We start from the raw sequence: 23,918 nt of genomic DNA, 5'->3' as shown, positions 1-23,918 counted from the left end.
CCTTTGTTTTTCTGAGTGGAGTAATCAGTTGTCACCTGAGACTTGTCTCCATGGACTACATCACCATGGCACCACCTTCACTTGATACCAGAGGAGACTTGTTGTCTAACAGTGGAGCCATTCAGGTGAAGTACATGAAGACTAAAGCTGGAACATATATTGCCCCTCCATGTGTATGTTTCTATCTATAATTCCATTTTAATCTGTGTTGTTATGGTCTTGTTCCGTGCTCAGTTAAACACTGATGCATATACTTTGGAACTAGTTGTTCCAGTCGATCAGCTTAGGAGCATCCCAAAATGTTTCTTCTTCTGTTGTATAATGTGTGGTACATGATAGATTTTTGTGAACAGATGGGTTGCACCCTCTCAAAATACTGTAGGAGGAAGAATGGATAGTGTTTAAGAGGACAGAACAACAAAGATGTGCTCACAGTTGTCTCACAGCAGGGAAGTAGAAAATAAACATTTTTAACTTTGTGGTTCTAAGCAAAAATGTCTTTAGGTCACTACAGGTACGTAAGTTATTTTTACTTCCTCAATCCCTTTGTTATGATATTCTGTATCATAACCATACTATTACGGTATTCCAAATATTGTGTCCTATGTCTGCTATGGTGAAATGGCATTGCATCATCATAAATCTGTATTGCACTGATGAATTTCTGATGTAAAATACATTTGTTCTTTTTGCAGCTTCTTTGCTCGGCTAGGCATACGTCTTTAAAAAAAAAAAAAAAAAAAAAAAACACACAACCAGCTGAACAGAAGGAGGTTTCACAATAAAGGGTGTTCCAACATGAATGTACCAAAATTCTGCTTCCTCACAAGGTAAAGTTCAAAATATGCAACCCAGCAAGACATGATCATTATCTATCTCTCTCTCTCTTATTTTCTATCGTTCTCTTCTCCACTTTCAAACATTTTTTACTTTAATCTCCCACAGTTGTCCAAAATGGCATCATGTTAGACGAATGGCCTTGTGTTCGTCCCCGCTGGTCTCATTTATGATACTGTCTGTGCTAGCAGTGTTTCTCAAAACAAGTTTCTTCTCCAAAAGAATTGACATACTTTTTGAATTTGAACCTAATTTGTACAAGGCCACATTCATTGTAAATTGTGCTCACAACACAGCTAAAGTTCTTCAATTATGTCTGTGAAGGTTTTCCTTCATCAATATAATGAAGTCTGGTAGAATTTATTCACAAGCTTAGTCATTAAGTTCATAGAGTGTTTTATGAGCCCATATGAATAATATATGAGAAAGCACCACGATGGTGGAAGATGGTGGCTTAGAACTTTGGTACAGCTGGGTATACACTTTCAAACCATACAACTGAGGGGTTTTAGAATTACAATAGAATATGATCATCTGTATAACTGACTAATCTAGAAAGAACTGAATGAGGTCTTTTAAAGACAAGTTTTACTCTCTTTTTTACAGTAGATAATTTGGATAAACAGTGCATCCGGAAAGTATTCACAGCGCTTCACTTTTTTCACATTTTGTTATGTTACAGCCTTATTCCAAAATGGATTAAATTAATTATTTTCCTCAAAATTCTACAAACAATACCCCATAATGACAACGTGAAAGAAGTTTGTTTGAAATCTTTGCAAATTTATAAAAAAATAAAAAATACAAAAAATCACATGTACATAAGTATTCACAGCCTTTGATCAATACTTTGTTGAAGCACCTTTGGCACCAATTACAGCCTCAAGTCTTTTTGAGTATGATGCTACAAGCTTGGCACACCTATTTTTGGGCAGTTTCTCCCATTCTTCTTTGCAGCACCTCTCAAGCTCCATCAGGTTGGATGGGGAGCGTCTGTGCACAGCCATTTTCAGATCTCTCCAGAGATGTTCAATCGGGTTCAAGTCTGGGCTCTGGCTGGGCCACTCAAGGACATTCACAGAGTTGTCCCGGAACCACTCCTTTGTTATCTTTGCTGTGTGTTTAGGGTCGTTGTCCTGTTGGAAGATGAACCTTCGCCCCAGTCTGAGGTCCAGAGTGCTCTGGAGCAGGTTTTCATCAAGGATATCTCTGTACATTGCTGCATTCATCTTTCCCTCGATCCTGACTAGTCTCCCAGTTCCTGCCACTGAAAAACATCCCCACAGCATGATGCTGCCACCACCATGCTTCACTGTAGGGATGGTATTGGCCAGGTGATGAGCGGTGCCTGGTTTCCTCCAGACATGACGCTTGCCATTCAGGCCAAAGTGTTCAATCTTTGTTTCTCATGGTCTGAGAGTCATTCAGGTGCCTTTTGGCAAACACCAGGCGGGCTGTCATGTGCCTTTTACTGAGGAGTGGCTTCCGTCTGACCACTCTAACATACAGGCCTGATTGATGGAGTGCTGCAGAGATGGTTGTTCTTCTGGAATGTTCTCCTCTCTCCACAGAGAAATGCTGGAGCTCTGTCAGAGTGACCATCAGGTTCTTGGTCACCTCCCTGACTAAGGCCCTTCTCCCCCGAATCGCTCAGTTTAGCCAGGCGGCCAGCTCTAGGAAGAGTCCTGGTGATTCCAAACTTCTTCCATTTACGGATGATGGAGGCCACTGTGCTCATTGGGACCTTCAATGCTGCAGAAATTTTTCTGAACCTTTCTCCAGATCCGTGCCTCAATACAATCCTGTCTCGGCGGTCTACAGACAATTCTTTGGACTTCATGGCTTGGTTTGTGTTCTGACATGCACTGTTAACTGTGGGACCTTATATAGACAGGTGTGTGCCTTTCCAAATCATGTCCAATCAACTGAATTTACCAAAGGTGGACTCCAATCAAGTTGTAGAAACATCTCAAGGATGATCAGTGGAAACAGGATGCACCTGAGCTCAATTTTGAGTGTCATGGCAAAGGCTGTGAATACTTATGTATATGTGATTTTTTTCGTTTTTTATTTTTAATAAATTTGCAAAGATGTCAAATAAACTTCTTTCACGTTGTCATTATGGGGTATTGTTTGTAGAATTTTGAGGAAAATAATCAATTTAATCCATTTTGGAATAAGGCTGTAACATAACAAAATGTGGAAAAAGTGAAGCGCTGTGAATACTTTCCGGATGCACCGTACTATCAGTTGAAATAAAAATAAAAAAACATCTTTAAAAGTGAATGCTTAAATGTTTGAAAGTTTTGTAAACAACAATAAAGTGTGCCTATTCATGAATGTCTTTACAAAACTAAAGTTAAGTGAAAGAAAAACAGTTCATGGGGGTCCAGGTTTTAAATTTATTTTGTTAAATTCTCCTTTGTACTTGCCTTTATGAAAATGTACCACAGTATCCAGTGTTTATTAGTAAAATATGATAATCACAGGTAAAACCATGATCCTTATTACCATGGTTAGATGTAATTATGGTTCCCTATCTGTCACTCATTCGACGTTGGTGTCGATGTAGTGACACTAGAGGTCACTCTTGGGAGCCCGAGACACCTCTGGTCTTTGATAAAAGGCCAATGAAAATTGGCGAGTGGTATTTGCATGCCACTCCCCCGGACATACAGGTATAAAAGGAGCTGGTATGCAACCACTCATTCAGATTTTCTCTTCGGAGCCGAACGGTCATGCTAATTGAGCTGAATACTACTGTCCATTCACCTCTTCTGGATCTGATGGCGCATTTCAGCATTTCTAGAAAAACTAGAGAGTATATTTTCTGAAAGAGCATTTTTCCCCTCTAAAAGAGTATATATTTCTCTAAAAGAGCACACACACGGAACGTCTTTTTAAAGACGCGTCTTTTTAAAGATGCTTTTCCAATCCCATGTTATTCCTGGTTGTGCTCGTTATCTCTCGCCTTCTAATGGTCATGATCACTGTCTTTCGTGTCTGGGCACTGCTCACGCGGAGACAGCATTTGTGGATGGTCATGTTCTCATTGCGAGAATATGTCCATGGCAACGTTGCGGTCGCGGCTCGCCACCCCAGAGGCTTCCGCCTCGGTCCTTTTACCCACGGGTATGAGACCAGCACGGCTAGCACTGGGGGCGATTTGGGGACCCCAATGGGACCGCCTCCGCCGGGTATCTCCCCGCGGACTTCCCATTCCCCAGCACTCTCGTCTGCCCCGATCGGGCTTCCGGGTGAGTCCGCCGGCTCGTCCCACGGCGAGTTCGACCTCTTATTCGGAGCCCGCGAAAGTGATGAGCTCTCGAGCGCAGCATCGGGGAGCGGGCTCATCCAGTCGGAAGCCTCAGCTGGGCTCCTCCCTTCGGGGTCGATTGCCCAGTCACAGGCTGACACGGAGATGACGACATGCTTTCCCGGGCAGCCACGAGCGTCGGTTAGAGTGAATTTCACCGCTCTTCCCTGAACCCTCGCGGCTCGGTGATTGGTTCCTGGGCTCGCAGCCCTGCACAAAGCCACGCCCCGCCCCCGTTCCTTTCTTCCCGGAAGTGCATGAAGAGCTGACAAGGTCGCAGGAGGCACTTTTTACTGGCCGGTCCCGATCTTTTCAGCTTCCCCGCCCTCACTACCCTCGATGGTGGGCTATTCGGCAATCCCCCGGTGGATAAAGGCGCTCACGGTGCACCTATGCCCACAGAGCGCCGCCACCTGGCGTGGGTGCCCAAAGCCCCCGTCCAAGGCCTGTAGGTTTACGTCGTCTCTGACGGCCAAGGCCTACGGTGCCGCTGGACAAGCCCCCTCCGCCCTGCACGCCATGGCTCTCCTGCAAGTCTGCCAAGGCACTAAAGGAACTGCACGAGGGTAGTTCCGCCCCGGGATTGATGCAGGAACTGTGCTCGGCAACCGACCTCGCTCTCTGAGCGACGGAAGTCACGGCGCGGTCTCTCGGGCGGACGATGGCCACACTAGTGGTTCAGGAGCGCCACCTTTGGCTTCAACCTGGTCGAGATGGGTGAGGCCGACAAGACACGATTCCTTGCTGCCCCCATTTCCCAGGTGGGCCTATTTGGCGACACCGTCGAGGACTTTGCCCAGCAGTTCTCGATGGTAGAGCAGTAGATGGATGCTAGCCGGCATACCCTGCCCCGGCGCAGCTCAAGATCCTGCACCTCATCTACTCATTGCCAAGAGCGTCCCCCTGCGGTGACTGCACCGGCTCCGCCGCAGCCCGCCCCTTCGGCCCGGCCCCGGCGTGGAGCCCACCACAGGAAGCAGACGCCACCCGTCTCGCGGCCACCCAGAACCCGTGAAAGACTTCAAAGCACCCTTGAGATGGGTGACCCAGGGACAATGAAACCCGCTGCTCTGGAGCTGGTAAGCAGATCTTCATCTTTTTGCATTTTGCGCTGCATGCCAAAGTGGCTGCAGTACTCAAGAGCTCAGCAAGAGTGGTTTCCTTGTTCCCTGGGTCACGTATCCGGTGTGTACGGCCATCATCACGATCACCGTCCACCACTCCATTTGGCAGGTTTGGCGCTCCAGCGGCAGTCTCCCGCTCCTGAGCACCCAGCTGTGGCACAAATCCACCCCCGATGTGACAGTCTCCACAGGTCACGAGGACAGGCCTCTTCCTCCCCATCCCAGGCCAGGTAAGTGCTTCGATGTCCTTAGACTCAGCACGGCCACGACGTGATGTGGCACCTCGAGCTCTGCCCCGCCGCGAGGCCCCACCTGCCGGTACATCCGATGACATTGTCCCTTTGGTCCCCCTTGCACGGAACTTGGACGCATGGCTTGCTCTTTCCAATCCGTCACGAGGGCTGGTCCGGACTGTCCGACTCGGCTGCACGATTCACTTCACTGGGCATCCGCCCAGGTTCAGCGGTGTCCACTTCACCTTGGTGAAAGACGAAAACGCTGCTACCTTGCGCGGAGATCGCTATCCTCCTACAGAAGGGCGCGATAGAACCTGTCCCTCCAGCCGAGATGAAGAAGGGGTTTTTTCAGCCCCTACTTCATCGTACCGAAAAAAGGCAGTGGGTTGAGGCCAATCTTGGACCTGTGAGTTCTGAACTAGGCTTTACACAGACTCCCGTTCAAGATGCTGATGCAAAAACACATTCTGGCAAACGTCCGGCATCAAGATTGGTTAGCGGCGGTAGACCTGAAGGATGCGTACTTCCTCAGTCTCCTTGACGGCGCGCCTTACGAATGAGCGCGCCCAGTCGGTGCTGGCCTGTTTGAAGGCGTTCAAACAGGGAACAGCGGTTCCACTGAAACTTCTTCAGAGGCTCCTGGGGCATATGGCATTCTCGGCGGTGGCCACCCCACTCGGGTTGATGCATATGAGGCCGCTTCAGTACTGGCTCCAGACTTGAGTCCCAGGACGGCCATGGTGCCACGGGACACACCACGTGGCCATCACGTTGGTCTGTCACTGTGTTTTCAGCCCTTGGACCAACCTCTCATTCCTACGGGCAGGTGTTCCTCTAGAACTGGTCCCCAGGTGCGTCGTGGTCATGACAGATGCCTCCAAAATGGGCTGGGGCGCCGTTTGCAATGGGCACACAGCCGCCGGCCTCTGGACGGGTCCGCAACTGCATTGGCACATCAACTGCCTCGAGTTGTTGGCAATTCTGCTCGCCCTGCGGAGGTTTTGGCCATTGATCCAGGGCAAGCACGTGTTAGTTCAGACAGACAACATGACAATGGTAGCATATGTCAACCGCCAAGGTGGTTTGCGCTCTCGTTGTATGTCACAACTCGCCCGCTATCTCCTCCTCTGGAGTCAGCAGCACCTCAAGTCGCTGCAAGCCACTCACATCCCGGGCAACCTCAACACTACGGTGGACGTGACTTCACAACAGGTTACCCTCAGGGGAGAGTGGAGACTCCACCTTCAGGTGGTCCAGCTGATTTGGAGTCAATTCGACAGGCACAGGTGCACCTGTTCGCCTCCCAAGAATCCTCCCCACTGCCCGCTCTGGTATGCCCTGACCGAGGCCTCCCTCGGCATAGATGTGCTGGCACACAGCTGGCCCCCTGGCATTCACAAATATGCGTTTCCCCCAGTGAGCCTGATTGCACAGACCCTGTGCAAGGTCAGGGAGGATGAGGAGCAGGTCATCCTGGTAGCACCCTACTGGCCCGCCCAGACGTGGTGCTCGTACCTCACGCTCCTCGCGACAGCTCCCCCCTGGGGGATTCCCCTGAGGAAGGACCTTCTTTCTCAGGGAAGGGGCACCATCCGGCACCCGTGCCCAGACCTCTGGAATCTCTATGTCTGGCCCCTGGACAGGATGCGGAAGACCTAAGCTGTCTCCCACCTGCGATGGTACACACGATCACTCAGACTAGGGCTCCCTCTATGAGACGCCTGTATGCCTTTAAGTGGCGTCCGTTTGCTAAGTGGTGACCCCAGAGATGCGCAGTCAGATCAGTGCTTTCCTTCCTGCAAGAGAGGTTGGAAGGGAGGCTGTCCCCTTCCACCTTGAAGGTATACATTGCTGCCATAGCAGCACACCATGACGCAGTTGACGGTAAGTCCTTAGGGAAGCACGACCTGATCATCAGGTTCCTAAGAGGTGCCAGGAGGCTGAATCCCTCCAGGCCGCGCCTCGTTCCCTCATCGGACCTCTGTAGTTCTTCAGGGTCTACAGAGAGCCCCCTCTGAGCCTTTGCAGTCAGCCGAGCTTAAGGCACTCTCCTTGAAGACTGCCCTCCTGATTGCACTCACTTCCATCAAGAGGGTAGGTGACCTGCAAGTGTTCACTGTCAGCGAAACGTGCCTGGAGTTCGGTCCAGGTTACTCTCACGTGATCCTGAGACCCTGACCGGGCTATGTGCCCAAGGTTCCCACCACCCCTTTAGGGACTAGGTGGTGAACCTGCAAGTGCTGCCCCAGGAGGAGGCAGACCCAGCCCTGTCGTCGCTGTGTCCGGTGCGCGCTTTATGCATCTATTTGGATCGCACGCAGAGCTTTAGAATCTCTGAGCAGCTCTTTGTCTGCTTTTGGTGCACAGCGGAAAGGAAGCGCTGTCTCCAAGCAGAGGATCGCCCACTAGCTCGTTGACACCATAACTATGGCATATCTCACCCAAAACATGCCGCCCCCGGTAGGGCTACGAGCCCATTCTACCCGTGGTGTAGTGGGTTCTTGGGCCTTGGCCAGAGGTGCCTCTCTAACAGACATTTGCAGAGCAGCGGGCTGGGCAACACCCAACACCTTTGCAAGGTTTTACAACCTCCGGGTGGAACCGGTTTCGTCCCAGGTAGTGGCACGCAACACAAGCGGATAAGCCCGGGATAGCCGGCTGGGTGTATCGCTTGCACATAGTGCCTTCCACCTCCTTTTGAGATGAAGATGTGTGCCGTTAATTCCCAGTAGTGTTCACAAAATTTGTTCCCTGGTTGACATCCTCCAAGCCCTGTGGCAGTCGAGTTTTCGGAGAGACTCGCTGCCGGCCCAGTACACACGCTAACTAAGAGCCCTGTTCTGGGGTAGGTGCTCTGCATGTGGCGGTTCCCTTTAAGGCTAACCCCATGCGATCTATATCTTCCGCTAATTCGTTTCCCTGCTGGCAAACTGCGTCTTCCTTGGGCAGAGCCCCTCTGCCCCAGTCTCCATGTTTGTAGTAACTCCTCCCCCATTGGGCAGGATCTACCTTGAAGGCTCTCCACATGGTTGGAAAGACCATGTGACGTATTCTTCCACTTAAATATCCCCCCCTCTCTTGGGGCGAGGTGTGGTCTCCGCGGTGTCCTCCCCTTGGGAGGGACACCCCCCGACTAGACCTGGCGGCCCAGTCGGATAATCCCCCTTCTTTTTTAGGGAGTGGAAAAAGAGAAGAGGAAAAGAGGCCACGACTGGGTTAAGCCTGTCTCTATCTTTGGGTAGTCGACTTGTCCCCAAAAAGGGCCGTTTGACACTCATAACTGTGTTGGGGGAGGTTACGTGTCGACCTGGTGTGCTGGCTATGAGGCACACAGCAAGTCTGCCCACCAAACACCAGCAGTTCACGTAACACAGTTCAGCCTTGTGGCGTTTTGTATAGGGACCCCTAGTGTCACTACATTGACACCAACGTCGAGTGAGTGACAGATAGGGAACGTCATGGTTACTGGTGTAACCTCCGTTCCCTGATGGAGGGAACGAGACGTTGGTCCCTCCTACCACAACGCTGAACTACCCGCTGAAATGGCCGGACCTTATATCGGCTCCTCAGCGTAAAACCTGAATGAGTGGTTGCATACCAGCTCCTTTTATACCCGTATGTCCGGGGGAGTGGCATGCAAATACCACTCGCCAATTTTCATTGGCCTTTTATCAAAGACCAGAGGTGTCTCAGGCTCCCAAGAGTGACCCCTAGTGTCACTACATCGACACCAACGTCTCGTTCCCTCCATCAGGGAACGGAGGTTACACCAGTAACCATGATGTTTCTATAAACAAGCAAGTTGTTAGATTTGTAATGAAAAACAATATTCTTAACACATGTATAAACTACAAAAGCAACCTCCATAAAAAGTGACTAATATGCAGAAGCTAACAGCATACTGTATGCATTATATATTTACAGTTACATTTATTTTAAATAAATGCAACTTTTCTGACAAAACACCAGTTAATACAGTTACTGTGTACACCATAATAAGGGTGTCTATAAGGGTGGTGATGTGTGGATTAAAAAGCCATGTAATTACAGTTGTGCATGACCCAATGTTTTCCTGTTTACCTCATCACAGCAGTTAATAATGTCCAAGGTGTTTAATCTGGTTTCAGCTAGCTTCAGCACGAAGCTTTTAAGGTTCCCATATCATCCAAGTGTATCAAGTGTATTCTGTGTCGAATTCAAATGGGTCACGTGACTAGCGCCTCGCACTTCGTCACCACAGCATGGTTGCGGTCTGAGAGGGACCTGTCCCACCTCTGCTCTTGTGCTGCGGCTGGTGGCTGTGCTGTGTGGTTTAATCGGGTAACGCCGTTTCGTCAGACTTTCATTTTCCAATCGGCCCACTACTCGACTGGCCCACTGGGGAAAGTCACGGTGCTCCCGATAGCCAGTCCATACCTGGGTATTACTAAATAAAAACAAACTGCAATATTACTAGCCTAACTAAGTTAACTATCACAGGATGTGTATTTCTTTTTTTCTTTTTTCAAGACAACTGAATACTAATTGTTACAAGTGACTACTAAATCATTCAACAATGGTAAATTGTCAGTATTCCATATGCATGCATATTATTCATGCTATTTGTCACTCAAGGTGGTGCTGTTGTTTCTAATTATCTTGAACATTTGACACTATTTGGGCATTTTATAGATCCATTTGTAATGGACACATGTGCCATGCAGATTATGTAGAGCTGTAATCTAGACAAATGGTGGGTACTTTAAAGAAGCCAAAATATACAGTAAGATTTGTTTTGATTTGTTTAAAATTTATTTGGTCACTTCATAATTCCCATACCCCATCTGTGTTATTTCATATTTTTGATGACATTACTATTATTCTAAAATGTGGAAAATAGTAATAATACATTATAAGTAGTGTCCAAACTTTTGACTTTTGTATTTTTAGTTAATTTCAGTAGTGTTCATTATGGTTTTAAGCTTAACTTGCTATCACAGTGTTTGCGATTATTAATCATGTCTGTTTGTCTTGTGTGTTTTTTAAACCTCGTTATATTACTAATTTAAAGACCTGACCTCACATAAATAGAGATCTTTTTAAGTAAATGGAAATTGCACCTGCGTATTACTTTTTCAGATGTGACGTTAGCAATTAAAGTGACCGCAAGTGGACCACAAACTATGCAGACGGCTCAAGGGGAACGAGTTACATTAGACTGCACCTACACAACAAGTCTAGCAGACATAGGCGAACTTGACATTGAGTGGTCAGTCGTCAGCCCCAACAATACACAGAAGGACCACATGGTGCGTAAGGCAATCTGTCAGTGTTTATACAGTACTGTGCAAAAGTTTTAGGCACAAAATGTTGCATAGTGAGGATGTCTTCAAAAATAATGCCATAATTAGTTTTCATTTATCAATTAACATCATACAGTAAACATAAAAAAGCTAAATCAATATTTGGTGTGGCCACCTTTGCCTTTAAAACAGCCCCAATTCTCCTAGGTACACCTGGACACAGTTTTTCTTGCTGTTGGCAGATAGGATGTATCAAGCTTCTTGGAGAATTCACCACAGTTCTTCTATCTATTTAGGTCTCAATTGCTTATGTCTCTTCATGTAATCCTAGACTGATACAATGTTCAGTGGGGAACTCTGTGGGGGCAATGCCATCTGTTGCAGAGCACCCTGTTCTTCTATTCTAATCAATTCTCTTTTCAAAAGTAATGTTTGGGAGTCTAAAATGTATTTTTCCTATTAACACAATAAATCTGAAGATATAAATAACAATCTTAAGACAAATGTTTTTGTGAAACATCTTAAGTGCCTAAAACTTTTGCACAGGACGGTACATTTGAATGTTTAGACTCCCTAGACACTCCTTAGACAAGAGTGTCATTTACATTTTAATTGTTTAAAAAAAAACTTACGAAAACTTAAAAAAAAATTTTTTTAATCCTGTATATAATTCAGTTTATATAATACAGATCATATAATCCTATATAATTCAGACCTTTGCTCTGAAACTACAGGTCAAACTTGTTCATTAGAACATACTTTTAGCCCAGCCTGAACTCACATAAAATTCTGCAAATGTGTGTCGAATTTTCTTTAGCTGAAATCGGTATATGTTGACCGAATTTGAAAACACTGCCTCCAGAGGCTAAAGTGGTGTTTCAGAGTATATAAACAAGTGTGACATCCATTTATATCCAGGAGAGGTCACCAGAAGCCAGTTGTAAAAATAATTGTTTTCAGCTGAACAGGGTGTAAAACAGCGAAGAGAAATGTTTATTTTATTTAATCTACCCCCCAGCCAAATCCCAAATCTAACCATAACCATCAGTAGAGACAAAATGCAATGTTAGGGATAAAAATGCAACCTTCTTATCATGATTGTGATTGTTACACAAACATGATTACTTCCTTGTTTGAAAGGGGATTAAACTGCGGTCTCCCATGCAACTGATGCAACGCGCTAACAGTTGTGCCACAAAGGAAAATAACTATTGTTAAGCCGCTCCAAGTATGTACGATGGGAGATAGGGCATGTCAGTGAGTCTGCATACTGTTGCTGATCCTAGCTAGGGTACCAGAACTTTCGGAAACAGCATGCCGACTTCCCGTGTGATCATGTTGTTTTAGCCATGTAGTGTATGTAAAGCGTACAATTAGAGCTTCAAGCTGCAATCGAATATGTATTTCATGAAAAAGACATTAATTTATGACTTTTTTCATTAGATCATATCATATACAGGTGGAAGGAAATATATCCATGATGACCCTGCTTTTATAAAAGGTGTGGACTTTACAGCTACAAGCCCTGCCCAGGGAGATGCATCTCTCTCTATAACCTCACTGGCTGCCTCATGCTGGAACCTACCAGTGCAAAGTCACCTGGAGTTAATAGCTGGAAGATCTTGCTGATTGTTATGGGTAATACCACTAATTTCTAGTCATCCTACAAGTTTAAGCGAATGTATTAACTACCATCCAATAATTAAGTTTTTATGTAGGCTAATTAGGGTATGGCCAGGGAACGCACAAGCTGATAAAATGTATGCATGCACTGTAAGTTAAAATGTTTAAAAATGTAAAAACATTAAAAATGTTAATGACCAATGAGTGTCTTTTGCATTAGGATCTCTAATTTCCTTAAGAGACCATTTGAAATAAAAATCGGAGTTTGGGACTTTTATTCCATGTCTGTTAACTTTGAGGCCATCTATATGCTGATATACCCCTAAAAGTTGACTAAATGAACTTAACACATTTTAAAGGGATGGTTCACCCAAAAATCAAAATTCTCTCATAATTAACTCACCATCATGATATCCCAGATGTGTATGACTTTCTTTCTTCACCAGAACACATTTGAGGAAAAAAATAGAAAAATATCTCAGCTCAGTATGTCCTTAAAATGCTGGTGGATGGTGATTTGACTTTTGAATCTCCAAAAATCACAGATAGTCAGAATAAACATCATCGATACTACTCCAGCGGTTAAATTAAAGGTGCAATATGTAACATTTTTCATGTAATATTCGCCTTTTTTTGCCAGTGTGTGAACGGCTTGTAACGCAACTTAAGTCCTTCCCGGACTTCCTAGGTTGCCTATTAAAGCCTGTAGACTGATTTTCATGTGAAGGGAGGGGGTCGCTTTTGCCGGGAAAATCCAAAGGATGTGACGTTTATGCGTGCTCCCAAGAGCCTTGCCTCAGACAGTAGCTTCTCTTCCGCTATTCAACAGCGACGACAAACTGCAACACTAGGTAACGTTATCTTAGAGATGGAATCCAGCAAACGTCCAGCTCCCAGCACAACACCGACTTCTACACAAATTCAGAGTAAGCCAAAAAAATAAAAAATAAATGTATCTACTGAATCCCATCTGGCTAAGCAGGAACGTGATCGTGGTCGAGCGAAAACTAGAGTGAACATCGGCAGGGCATTTGATTCCTGGAGGGACCTTTGTTTGGTTTTGGGGATCAAAACTGACCCTGAATTGCTGGTCTTCTTATTGGACAGGTAAGCTTGCATAACTGCAAAGCATGTGAAATATAGTGCCATAAGGATTGATCTGTGTAATTTTAGCTAACTTGATCTTGCCTGCTAACGCTGACAAATTGCAAGCTACCTTGCTTTGTAACTTTCAAATAATTTCAACGATCTTCTCTTTATACTAAAAGTCAGGTTAATGTCAATGTTAATCTGTAATTATTCAGCAAGATAAACTACAATAACACATGAAATGAATGCTAGACAATGTTCAAGATAATGCATAATGAAAAGATAAAAGCTCCATCCATTAGTTTAATGTAACTTGGTTATACAGAGAATATATACATTCTACCATTATAAAACAATAGCGCATCGATATATCAAAATGACAGTTGTGATGCAATCACATCAATACTGAATTGTGTCAACATATTTATAATATACAGTCTATTTTATAACAGTTACTGTCATCATCCTCCAAATTTAGCTAACAGCTATTGATAAAGCTGGCTAGCTAGCTAACACCGACATAGGCTATCGTATAAATGCAGTCAATGTAACATACAAAGAAAAGTGATTACTTCAAACTACAGTCTTGCATAGTCAGACCTATATCCACACTTTGTTTTAGCCCTGTTCCAGCACTGGAGAGTCAAATATAATACACAGTCTCAAAGTTTGTATTAAAACAATCATAACTGTGTAATTTTAATTATGCAACTTCATCTGTCAGCATGATGTCGGTGAATCACGTTCAGCCTCTTTGTATGTTACGTCATTGTTTTGGTCAATGCTCGCTCGTGTCCCTATGGAGTGTGTGCGTGATCACGAGCAACAAGTGCAACACGAGCTGGCTGCAGTTCACTTAATGGCCACAGGTGTCATTAATAACAAGGGTTTCTGAATCTTACATACTGCACCTTTAATGTCTTCTAAAGCAATACGATCACTTTTGGTGCAAAGAAAATCAGTATTTGAGTACTTTTTAACTTTAAATCATCACTTCCGGTAAGCATCACAAGAGTGTGGAGATCACATGGTCTCTCTTTTGACATATTCGCATTGCCATGATACAGACGTAATCTCACATTCTACTCTCGGTTGAGACATCCAGGATAAGCACACAAATGCACCATTGTAAGTAAACAAACAGATACAAATACAAATCTAAACCAAAACCAACTAAGCTTCTGTACAGCATTCCTCCTACTCATTCACTCCTTCCTACTCAGTTCTCGCGTGTTTCCCATGCCAATGCGATTACGCCAGATGTGCATACCGCTGCTGACCAGAAGCAATGATTAAGAGTTAAAAAAGTACTTAGATATTTATCTTTTTCACACCGAAAGTGATTGTATTACTTCAGAAGACATTCATTTAACAGCTGGACTCGTATGGATGAAATTTATGCTGACTGTCTGTGATTTTTGGAGCTTCAAAAGTCAAATCACCATCCACTTGCATTTTAAGGACCTACTGAGCTAAGATATTTTCCTAATTTTCTTCAAATGTGTTCAGCAGAAGAAAGAAAGTCATACACACCTTGTATATCATGAGGGTGAGTAAATGATGAGATAATTTGTATTTTTGTCCCTTTTAATGTACAGTCTTAATAAATACAGAAAATATTGATGACTCATCCTGCACTCACTCATTTTGTCCAATCAAATGCACTCTAGAGTGAGAATGCCCATTCCCCTAATTCAACCTACTTCTGACTGGCAATAACATGTAAGCGAATCATGTTCATAGCTGTGACGTAAACTAAAGGCTATTGGCTATTACCAACAAGGGACAAGCCCTTCGATACTGTATGTCCCACCCTGATTTCCTGTTTCAGTATGAAAGACATCAATATGTGTACTCGTCAAGCGATTTCATGGGGTCTTTAAGCGTTGTCAGATACTTTTTATATCCTAGTGATATTCGTACATATTTTCATTAATACTGTATGTTAAAGTTTCATTGGTATTTTAAACTTTTAGAGTATACTATATTTTTGCCCTTTTCTCTAACTTTCCCCCAAGAGGTCTCGTTCTCAGGTTTAAGACCTTTCAAAATTTGGTTTTTCATTTGATTATTCCACCGAAAGTTTCCTTTTGTTTCTTCTGCTGGTGTTATCAGAAATAAAGCAGAACCAGCCTTGAGATTCTTTTATTGGTTTGTTTCTGAAGAAAAGAACTTGAGGGGAAATAACCATGCACTTTATAATTTCATTTTACTCAGCAGTCAGCACTGCTTTTGACTCCCTGTAGAATTGCACAATTACATTATTCTATTAGTCTTGAATTTGTATGGGTGAATTATAACACGTTTACTTTGTTATTTACCTATTTTGTTCTGTGTGGCAGTGAGGCCATCTGTGCCGAATAGACGGTGGAGAAACCGTGGGTGAGAAGTGTCACTGTGCTGTAGATCAGATGAAGGCTCAGCACCTCTGCTCTATTCCTGGAGAAGAGAGAATGGAGGACCCATTCCTCAAGACGCAATGCAGAATAAGTGCGCACTCTGGTGGTATTATGATATAATGGCATGCTGGTCACCATTTGTCTGCTACAAGAGCCACAGATCTTTTAAAAATAATCAGATTTTTTCATTTTATTAATCTGGTGTGCGACCAAAGGAATAATTCTAATTTAATTATATAAATTATTTATTTAAACAATGTTTTAAATTTGATTAAAACATAAATTCTAATAACATAAAATTTCCTCCCAGGATTAAAAGAAGCATTGATACAGTAACACCCCAAAGATTTAGGAGTTTTTCATCAACCTTGGCACATTAATGTCCCTGGGGTTTATTTTTATTAAAACTAACAATTTATTTTTTATTATTATTTATTTTTTTACGAAGGTCACATTAAAACTTGGAAACTTTTTACTATGTCTTCATATATTTTTGTTACTTTTCAAATGCCCTTTATACAGTATATACATTTTATTGTTTAACCCCTGTTCCAGACCCAGAAAATTTTAAAAAATATAATTTTTTTATTTTTTAAAGTTAGTGTACATAATATTTATATTGTAAAACATTCCAGTCAAGCTGCAATTTAATTGTGCGTCTTTAGGAAACATAAAATGCCAGCTATGAAATAAACAAGACAAAAAGAGCCTGATGTTTATTTAAATTTAAAATGTAATTTCCACCACAGAATGTTATCAAACAATATATATTATTATTATTATTATTATTTTATTTTATTTTATTTTATTTTATTTTATTTATTTTGAAGGTCACATTAAAACTGACTTGGAAACTTTTTTACCATGTCTTTTTACCTTTTTACCATATTAATTCCAAAAACTTTCATTTTAAACTAATGATCTTTAAGCAAATCTAAAGAAACAGTGAAATAAACACAAACCATTTCAATATTTATCATTTTAAAGTAATTTCTCATGCATTTGCAACTGTTCAGTTGTGACATTTCCACCACAACCCAAAATATTGCCACTATCATTTTCAAAACGTAGTGTACTCTAGTGTACTTGGTTGCCAAGGAGATAACAGTATCAGTGTAGAACACTTGAGATAAAATATGCAATGTGATTTTTTAATTTTGTCAAATTATGCAAAGTGTATTATCTAATTGTGTGCAATTAGGATACACAAAATGCCAGCTATAAAATAAACAAGACAAAGGAGGTTTTATTGAAAATGTCATTCACACCACAGAATGTTATCAAAAAATATACTTAATTTGAGGTGTGCTGGAAAGGTTATTTTTTTCTTGACGGTTCTTATAAAATTCCAAAATGACAGTACATCCACCGTTGGACATTGTTAGTTGACATATTAAACAAGTGACACTGTGAAATGTGTGTTTTAAGCCAGTTTGATGACTGATGAATTTCAGAGAAGGGCCTTTTTTATTTTGCTTTATATTTACTTGATATTTTGTGTCTTGTCTCTCTGTATATAAATTTTGACTGTGTTACTGGAGAGCTTCTGATCAATAACCACTCTGTAAGTCATTCTGGTATCTACTCCTGTAAAGTTTCCAATGCTGTAGGGAAAGAAAGCTGTCGGCTGAACTTTCAAGCTGTAAAGCATAAGTGTAAAGACACACTGCAGCTATAGTGTTCACCAGAACACCATTGATTTTGTGCTAACATTCACTGATTTCCCTAATCTTCTATAGCTCCTAACAGAGCTGGGGTGATCACAGGCACAGTTGTTGGGTGTTTGCTGCTCATCACAATTGTCCTGTTGATCGTATGGCTTGTCATCTTCAGATGTGACTGGAATCGACAAGACAAAAGGATCTCGAATGAGATTAGGTGATATGAAAATCCCTCCATTCTAGGGTTGTGCTCCATTCAGAATTGAATTTAGAGTGCCTTTAAAATTTCAATTAATTTCCCAAATTTAAACTGAATTTGAAATAGCAAGTAAACATGCTATCATACACACAACATAATGTCTCAAGAAACATTAGATGATATTAATATTCAATGTTTGAAATTCCACCTAGAAATTTTGACATTTCATTTGTATATTTAAGTAATATATCAGAAGCAAGAGTGCTACAGCTGTGATTTGGAACTGTGATTTCGCTCTAAGTAATCACTGCCATGCTGATATTCAGTACAACAGCACAGCTGTGTGTTAGATATGCTTTTATACAACAGTTCATATTAAAAAACTATTATTTATTATAGAAGTTAATACTGAGACACAACATTTACATTTATGCATTTGGCAGATGCTTTTATCCAAAGCGACTTACAGTGCCCTTATTACAGGGACAGTCCCCCTGGAGCAACCTGGAGTTAAGTGCCTTGCTCAAGGACACAATGGTGGTGGCTGTGGGGATTGAACCAACTACCTTTTGTATACCAGTTCAGTGGTTATTCCATATTCGAATGTTGCTTGTTTAATCAGGTTAGAGGACCAGAACTAGCTTGTAAAAATATATAATTATATTTAATAAATTACATTGAATTGTATGCACCATGGTGGTAAACATCATATAATTTCACAGTATGCTCAAATTTAAATCTGCAAGTTATCTTTTCTTGTCCATGTTGTCCATTTTAGTTAAATTGTAATTCAGCAAATACCTCTTCTTGTCAGTCCAATTCAAATTCCTATTAAACATTCTGTGGAGTGTGGTCAGTCCACTTCAAAATCCAACTTATGAATTTAAAGGGAGCCAGTTCTTAAATTCTGATTTGACCAACCCAGTTTTGCCTGAGTGCACTCTTTTAATATTGTACATCATGTGTTGTCAGATGTGGTTTGATGATAAACAAACAGATATGTAACTGATATCTTTGTAAAGCTTTTATTGTCTTTCTGTCCTTACAGGGAAGATGCTCCTGCCCCTGAGAGTTGCCCTACTAGCTGTGTGTCCAGCTTCCGATCAGGAGTGGCCTACAGCCAAGTAGACCAAACTCACAAAGAGCATCCACCCTCCAGTAACACCAGCTACAGCACTGCAAAGTGACAGCAGATTTGGTTATGCCATTTTAGAGTGTATTTGTTTTTCATAGATTTATCAGATTCATCAACTTGAGTAGTTTTAGTGGAGTTCAAAGCTTTAATTATCGTCGCTGATTTGCGGTTATTAAAGATTAAAGGTGACTGACAACATTTCTCCCAAATTCCAAATAAAAATATTGTCATTTAGAGCATTTATTTGCAGAAAATGACAACTGGTCAAAATAACAAAAAAGATGTAGTGTTTTCAGACCTCGAATAATGCAAAGAAAACAAGTTCATATTCATTTCTAAACAACACAATACTAATGTTTTAACTTGGGAAGAGTTCAGAAATCAATATTTGGTGGAATAACCCAAATTTTCAAACACAGTTTTCATGCATCTTGGTATGCTCTCTAAAAGTCTTCCACATTGCTGTTGGGTGACTTTATGCCACTCCTGGCACAAAAATTAAATTTGCCTGATTCCAGCCTTGCTGAAGCACCCCCAGATCATCACTGATCCTCCAGCAAATTTCACAGCGGTCGTCTAATGGTTAGACGTAGACCTGGAGAGGCCTTCAAGCCACAGTGTCTCACACCCACTGTGAAATGTGGTGGAGAATCAATGATGATCTTGGGGTGCTTCAGCAAGGCTGGAATCGGGCAGATTCGTCTTTGTGAAGGACACAAGAATCAAGCCATGTACAAGGTTATCCTGGAAGAAAGCTTGCTTCCTTCTGCTCTGACAATGTTCCCCAACTCTGAGGATTGTTTTTTTTTTCAACAGGACAATGCTCCATGCCACACAGCCAGGTTAATCAAGGATGGAGGACCACCAGATCAAGACCCTGTCATGGCCAGCCCAGTCGCCAGACCTGAACCCCACTGAAAACATCTGGAATGTGATCAAGAGGAAGATAGATGGCCACAAGCAATCAAAAAAAGCCGAGCTGCTTGAATTTTTGTGCCAGGAGTGGCATAAAGTCACCCTATGTTATGATTCTCTGTTGTTTGCCCTGTGTTTAGCCTCTGTCATCTGTTTCCCCCTGGACTACACTTCCCATGATTCCCTGCCCTGATCGCTACCAGCTGTTCCCTATTGTTTTCACCTGTCTTATATTACCTCATTTATCCTCATGTATATAAAGCTCCGTTGTCTGTTTATTCCTTGTCAGTTGTTACATGTTCCCGCTCCAGTCTATGCTCCGGTTTCCGTCTTGTTTATTATACTTTGTTTTGTTTCCTGGTTATTTGTCTTGTATTATATGCATTTATCCTGTTTTGTATTTTGTTTTACTTTCATTAAAGTGTGCTGCACTTAGATCCTCCTTTGTGACCTCCTTCCTTGCAACAGAACAACCGACCAAACCGAAATGGATCTAGCAGCACCCTTTATTCAGTTAAGCCGAGCAAACTTACCCGTCAAAGAATATTCACGTCTGTTTCTCATCCTGGCCAGATACACAGAATCTTCTTATTCCACACTGAAATCGATATATCAAATTGGACTCATCTCACACCAGTGGAGAGAGTTGCCAGCGACGGGAGATTACACGTGGGAGGAATATGTGGAGCTAACATTAACAACATTCACCTCAGAGGATCCTCCTCACTCAATCCCGATCCCGATTTCCGGCTTCCGAGCCTTCCACACCTGAGTTCACTCCACGCCATGTCACAGCCATGTCTGAATCTGCTCCACACCATGTCACAGCCACATCTGAGTCTGCTCCACGCCATATCACAGCCACGTCTGAGTCTGCTCCTCGCCATGTCACAGTCACATCCGAGTTTGCTCCTCGTCATTTCACAGCAATGTATGAGTCTGCTCCACGCCATGTCACAGCATTGTATGAGTCTGCTTCACGCCATGTCACAGCCCAGCCTTCCGTGACTCCCTGCTTGAAGCTCTTCACGGCCCTTGTCTCCAAGTTGAATTATCCACCACTGATGTCGGTGCGTAAGGTCACAAAGACCCTTCCTCACAGCTTGTCAGTACTCCTGCCTACCATGGCCAATGAGCCAACGCCCACGCCTGCCACGGCCAACGAGCCAACGCCCATGCCTGCCACGGCCAACGAGCCAACGCCCACGCCTGCCATGGCCAATGAGCCAATGCCCACACCTGCCACGGCTAATGAGTCAACGCCCACGCCTGCCACGGCCAACGAGCCAATGCCCATGCCTGCCACGGCCAGTGAGTCAACGCCCATGCCTGGCACGGCCAACGAGCCGACGCCCACACCTGCCACGGCCAACGAGCCAACGCCCACACCTGCCACGGCCAACGAGTCAATGCCCACACCTGCCACGGCCAACGAACTGGAAGCTTCATCCATCTGTCCCAGAGCCTGCATTGCCAGCCTCGGCTGTCACAGAGCATGCGTTGCCAGCGTCATCCGTCCCAAAGCCTGTATTGCCAGCCTCGCCCGTCCCAGAGCCTGTGTTGCCAGCCTCGTCCGTCCCAGAGCCTGCATTGCCAGCCTCGTCCGTCCCAGAGCCTGCGCTGCCAACTTCGGCCTTCCGGAGGAGGAGGAGGAGGAGAAAGGCTTCTGTTCCCAAGTCTCTACCCATATTCACGATCAAAGAGGTTGTCTCCGAGTCTCTGCCCATGTTCACAACCACAGAGATCGTTTCCAAGTCTCTGCCTATGTTCACGACCACAGAGGTCGTCTCTGAGTCTCTGCTTATGCCCACAGCCACAGAGGTCGTTCCCGAGTCTCTGTCTACACCCACGACCACAGAGGTCGTTCCTGAGTCTCAGTCCATGCCCACTACCACAGAGGTCGCTCCCGAGACTCTGCTCATGTTTGCGACCACTGAGGTCATTTCCCAGTCATCCTGGACTCTTAGTTTCGAGCCTGCCATGGCTCCACCTTCCATGGCTCTGCTCCTCGAGCTTCCCATGGCTCCGCCATCCATGGCTTCCTCCCTCGAACCTTCTACAGCTCCGCCTACCACGGCTCCGCCCCTCGAGCCTGCCATGGCTCCGCCTTCCATGGCTCCGCTCCTCGAGCCTGCCACGGTTCCGCATTCCACGGCTCCGCTCCTCGAGCCTGCCATGGCTCCACCTTCTACGGCTCTGCTCCTTGAGCCTGCCACAGCTCCACCTTCCATGGCTCCGCTCCTCGAGCCTGCCATGGCTCCACCTTCCACGGCTCCGCTCCTCGAGCCTACCACGGCTCCGACTTCCACGGCTCTGCTCCTCGAGCCTTCCACGGCTTCACCCCTTGAGTCTCCTACAGCTCCGCCTTGCACTGATCCAGTCTCTAGACTGTGGTCATCCCCCAGGTCTCCTGACCCTTTTTCAGCCCTGTGGCCATCAACCAGGCTTCCTGACCCAGTCCCTATCCTGAGATGGCCTTCTGGATCTCCTGGCCATCTGTATGATCTGCTCTGGTCTCCTGGGTCTCCTGGCCAACCGCCTAATCTGCTCTGGTCTTCTGGGTCTCCTGATCATCCACCTGATCTGCTCAGGTATCCTTGGTCTCATGGCCGTCTGCCTGATCTGCTCTGGTCTCCCTGGTCTCATGGCCGTCCGCCTAATCTGCTCTGGTCTCCCTGGTCTCATGGCTGTCCGCCTAATCTGCTCTGGTCTTCTGGGTCTCGTGGCCATCCCTTGATCTGCTCTGGTTTTCTGGGTCTCCTGGCCGTCCGCCTGATCTGCTCTGGTTTTCTGGGTCTCCTGGTCATCTACCTGATCTGCCCTGGTTTCCTCAGTCCCCTGGTTGTCTGCCTGATCTGCCCTGGTTTCCTTGGTCCCCTGGTCATCTGCCTGATCTGCCCTGGTTTCCATGGTCCCCTGGTCATCTGCCTGATCTGGTCTCCTGGGTCCTCCGGCCACCAGCTTGATCTGCTCTGGACTTTGTTCTCCAGCTCCATCTTGGCCCTGCCTCCCCTTCCTGCCCTCCTTGGGCGTCAGGAGCCACACATTAAGGGGGGGGGGGGGTGTTATGTTACGGTTCTCTGTTGTTTACCCTGTGTTTAGCCTCTGTCATCTGTTTCCCCCTGGACTACACTTCCCATGATTCCCTGCCCTGATCACTACCAGCTGTTCCCTATTGTTTTCACCAGTCTTCTGTTACCTCATTTATCCTCATGTATATAATGCCCTGTTTATTCCTTGTCGGTTGTTACATGTTCCCGGTCCAGTCTATGCTCCAGTTTCCATCTTGTTTATTATAGTTTGTTTTGTTTCCTGCTTGCCCTGTTCTGCGTTTATCCTATTTTGTATTTTGTTTTACATTCATTAAAGCGTGCTGCACTTAGATCCTCCTCTTATGACCTCCTTCCTTGCAACACCCAATGTGCAATGTTGCAATGTGAAAGACTGGTAAAGAGCATGTCAAGACACATGAAAGCTGTGATTGAAAATCTGGGTTATTCCACGAAATATTGATTTCTGAACTCTTCCTAAGTTAAAACATTAGTATTGTGTTGTTTAAAAATGAATATGAACTTGTTTTCTTTGCATTATTTGAGGTTTGAAAACACTGCATCTTTTTTGTTATTTTGACCAGTTGTCATTTTCTGCAAATAAATGGTCTAATTGACAATATTTTTTATTTGGAATTTGGGAGGAATGTTGTCAGTACTTTATAGAATAAACAAAAATATTCATTTTACTCAAACACATACCTATAAATAGTAAATACAGAGAAACTGATCATTTTGTGCCGTATATATATATATATATATATATATATATATATATATATATATATATATATATATATATATATATATATACACACACCGATCAGCCACAACATTAAAACTACTTGCCTAATAGTGTGTAGATCCCCTTCGTGCTGCCAAAACAGCACCAACCCACCACAATTGTACAGATCGGTACAATCTGAGTACCATAGTTACCATAGACTTTGTCAGTTCGAACCAGTCTGGCCATTCTCCGTTGGCCTCTCTCATCAACAAGAGTTTCCATCCACAGAACTGCCAGTCACTGGATGTTTTTTTTTTTTTTTTTT

At 44.1% G+C, this 23,918-nt stretch overlaps 1 pseudogene; it reads left to right on the top strand.

Moving 5' to 3' along the window:
- Positions 1 to 798: 798 nt before the first annotated feature.
- On the top strand, positions 799 to 18,999 carry LOC127432312 (coxsackievirus and adenovirus receptor homolog; annotated as a pseudogene).
- Positions 19,000 to 23,918: the final 4,919 nt, after the last annotated feature.

The sequence above is a fragment of the Myxocyprinus asiaticus genome, chromosome 42 (assembly GCF_019703515.2).
Source record: "Myxocyprinus asiaticus isolate MX2 ecotype Aquarium Trade chromosome 42, UBuf_Myxa_2, whole genome shotgun sequence".
NCBI classification, from domain to species: domain Eukaryota; kingdom Metazoa; phylum Chordata; class Actinopteri; order Cypriniformes; family Catostomidae; genus Myxocyprinus; species Myxocyprinus asiaticus.
Note: the sequence above shows the minus strand (reverse complement) of the source record. Positions and strands in the feature narration are given on the sequence as shown.